Source organism: Dermacentor andersoni, chromosome 2 (genome assembly GCF_023375885.2).
Source record: "Dermacentor andersoni chromosome 2, qqDerAnde1_hic_scaffold, whole genome shotgun sequence".
NCBI lineage: Eukaryota > Metazoa > Arthropoda > Arachnida > Ixodida > Ixodidae > Dermacentor > Dermacentor andersoni.
The window spans coordinates 258,190,335-258,194,260 of NC_092815.1; the positions used below are offsets into that span (position 1 = coordinate 258,190,335).

The 3,926-nt window shown below is 49.8% G+C and overlaps 1 pseudogene; it reads left to right on the forward strand.

Annotated features, from left to right (window-relative positions):
• The first annotated feature begins 698 nt into the window (after positions 1-698).
• LOC140215899 (uncharacterized) lies at positions 699-3,723 on the forward strand (annotated as a pseudogene).
• Positions 3,724-3,926: the final 203 nt, after the last annotated feature.

A 3,926-nucleotide genomic window follows, 5' to 3' on the forward strand; every position in this document is an offset into this window, starting at 1 on the left:
ACCCAGCGATCGATTTAGGCACCACTGGCTTCCTTGAAGCCCTTGGGTTAGCGGGAGTAGTGGTAAAGCAAACATGTCCGCAATAGGCATTAGTAAGAGGCGACTAGGAGTATTGGTGGAAGAAAAGTAGGGAAACGACAAAAGACGGAGACGTACAAAAGCACAGTTCGCAATAGGGGATCAAAAAATTTCGGTGGGGTAGTTCATAGTGGTTCCTTTTTTTTTCATTGTTTAACCTAGGTAGGACATTAGGCAGTATAATAGCAAGAGCTTGGTGGCGCAACATACCGCCCCGTTCCAAAGGGGACGCTCATAACATCCATCCATCCAGCCGTGCGGGGGTTGGGATGAAAAAAAAAGAACCAGAAAGCTCGCCAGAAGTTCGCCGCCAGCTATTGCAGGTAAACATTGCGGTTACATAAGCCGCAGTCGCCGGGAAGCGTGAGAAGCAGTTAGGGATCTGAGTGCTATCGCGCTCCACTCTTAAAGGCGAAGCTCAAACGTACTGAGAACCAATTTTCAGGGTATGTATATTTTGATGCAAAAGAAGCTTAACGGTCAGAGTGTCTAATCGTGAACTGGTTGTTATATTCAGTTTTGTTATTCATTTCAGTTCTTTATTCCCCAGGGGGCGCTTCTGTTCTTCGTTATATATATTGGTTGTATATGTTAAATAAACGGCTTTTTACTTCGGGACGGCTGTAGTCTGACTTCCACCTTCGCTCAACACCACATTGGCGACGAGGATGTTCGTGAACGCACCTCCAGCCCCACTGCGCCGTCCGTATCCGCCCACCATGAGCTTCACCGGGCTTGCTCCGCCACCGTTTTTCCTTCCAACGCCCGGCCGTCCGTCATTGCCATGGGAGCAGTGGGAGCAGATGTTCAACGTGTACTTGCTGGCATCCGGAGCCGCCGCATTCCAGTCGGAGCAACGCAAGGCTATTCTTTTGCATTGTTTGGGGGCTGAGGGCCAGCGTATTTATGAGACGCTACATGCAGGGACCAGCGTCGCAGCACCGGCCGCGCCAAGTGCCGCAGCACGCGCCGATGACAAGTCTGTCGTGGCCCCTCCTGACGAATACGACTCTGCACTCGCCGTAGTACGGCACCAGTTTTCGACGTCGCGCAACGTTATCATCGAGCGTCATCGCTTTCACCGCCGCAGCCAACACACAGGCGAGTCCGTTCATGACTTTGTTGCCGCTCTACGGGAGCTAGCGTCACATTGTTCGTTTGCCTCGCAAGATGATGCTCTGCGGGATCAATTCGTTGCCGGCGTAGCTTCCAATCGCGTACGTGAGCGGTTACTGCTCGAGGGTTCCACACTTTCATTCGAGAATTCTGTTCGAATTGCACTTCAGTTTGAGCAGGCGGCTGAAGAGCTAAAGGAGCTTTCTGCTTCGGTCGAAGCAATTTCATTGCGGCAGCGTCGAGAACCATCGTCGCATTCTTCGAAAAAAAAGGAATTCACAACCGGCAGCCACCTTAGAGCAGAATTTAACGAGGAGCGCGGGCGGCTCACGTGCGCCGCAGCGGAACCCCCCCCAGCGGAACCGAGAACAGAGTAGCCGCTCCGGTTCGCCACATTGTTTCCGATGCGGCTCGCGGGACCACATCGCGTCAGCGCCGCAGTGCCCAGCGCATGGCAAGGCTTGTTCGTTTTGCGGTCGCAAGGGCCACTTTCAAAGGGTATGCAGCCGCAAGCTAACTCGAATGCAAGGTCGAGTCCGTGAAGTTGATTTTCATGAAGATGTTTCGTCATCCAGCAGTGCTGAGGAAGTTTTGACTGTGCAACGTTCCGTGCGTAGCGGAATTCATATTCAAGTGCAAGTCGCGAATGTCACTTTGACATTCCTTGTTGATTCAGGGTAGTCCGTTTCAATCCTGTCGGAGCAAGAATTCAGTCGATATTTTGAGAGCGTTCCGCTCCTGCCTGCTCCACTTGTTAGTCTGACTACTCTCAACGGCCGATTCCAGTGCTAGGTTGTTTCCAGGCAGACGTTCGGTTTAAAGGCCGCACAGCGTCGCTACGTTTTTATGTTGTTCACCGAGGAACTTGTCTGATCGGTCTTGACGGCATTAAAGCCGTGGATCTTCGCATTGAGGGTTCTGCTCTCAAGTGCTTATACACGTCCATTGCTCCGCAGCCGACTGTTGTTGACCCGCTATCCTGTTCTATTTCCACACCGTCAAGCACGCAGCCGTGGTCTTCTGAGGCGCTGCAGCCTGCCACGCCGCAGCCGCTGTCTCCCGATGTGCTGCAGCCTGCCGCGTTACAGCCTCCTTCTCCCAGGGCGCAGGCACTGGCACTGTCTCCTGGCATACAGCAGCAGCAGTCAACGAGCCAGTCGCCAGTGCGACGTCCAACGCGGGCGACCCGAGAGCGCCGGCCACCGGCCTGGCTCCAAGACTATCAGACCAATTAGTTGGCGGTCTGACATTGTGTACATAGGTTGTAAATGTGTGTAAATAAGTACAGTGTGTATGCTTTGGGGGTTTCCTTACTAGTACTTACTAACAACTAACCACTAAAAATAAGGGAGGGAGAATGTTATATTCAGTTTGGTTATTCATTTCAGTTCTTTATTCCCCAGGGGGCGCTTCTGTTCTTCATTATATATATATTGGTTGTATATGTTAAATAAACGGCTTTTTACTTCGGGGCGGCTGGAGTCTGACTTCCACCTTCGCTCAACACCACACTGGTGACGCGGAAAACGCCGTGGAGCATTTTTCATCAGAATATTTGGATCTGCAGGTAGGACGTCTTGGTTTACTGGGAGTGGTGATTGGTGAGCGCCATAACAATTATACGCCGGCATTAGCGGGACCCAGACAAGTTCGGCCGTAACTGTGAGAAAGTGTTATTTTTTCTATCTAGTCGACGTTCCTACGATTCGTGTTTTTGCAATAATAGCTACATCATTTCGTTTTCTGTCTAACTGCTTTGGTATTTAAACAGTCAAACCGAAACAAATCGGATCAAAAACGAAACAAAGTTTTTACACGTGATACGCAGTTCAGCATCTTACCGTATCTATGCGGGCGCTTCTGATTTCCGAAGCATAGTATTAAGCGCAAGGGTCTAATAATTTAGCAACTGCAATTATAAGCAATAAATATGTTTGTACTTAAGAACAGCCGACTTACGTACCGTAATCTCATAGACTACATACGAAGTACCAAGATTTCACTGCCAGGCCTCGCCGCACACTGGGTTTTGAGACTCTTTGCCAATTTGAAAGTATGATCCCTTCTTCAATCGCGAACAGCGTGCTGGATTCTATCACTACAAATCATGTTCATTTCATTTCCTTCAACGTCTCCCGACACATTCTGGCCAGTGGTCAGTCCCTTGAAGCGTCCTCCGGCGTTTTTCTTCGTGCTTACATTCGAGATTCATTTTGATAGGTTCGCACTGTGCAGCGATTCGCTGGAACTTGAGTTTCCGGGGCCAACCAAGAAAGTGTTCTATGTGCAAGCATGACGTCGCTGTAGTGGATGTCAAGGGTCGACCGTCGCGGCGTTACGGACTTTTTGTTACACGACGGGTTGTGCAAAAAGAGGTTACCGTAGTCGAATGTGAAAAATGTATATACAATAAAAATGGCTATATGCCGACAAATTTTTTTTGCGTTTTTTTTGTGTTTAACTACATTAGGGGTACCATATCTGGCTTTTGGCTACGCCCCCATGTCGGACCTGGCAACACTGGCCTGATGGCGGGGCTCTCATTCTATGTTGTCACGTGGTGGTGACGTTAAGAACACAGTAGCAATACTGCGAAAGGCAAAACTAGATTTTATTGGGCTAACCTGTGCCCACAAAACAGGCTACACTTATAGCACAACGAAAGCGGCGAACACAGTCGGCGATCGTCGGAAATCTGATCAGCGGGTCAAGCGCGTCGGCTTTTATAGATC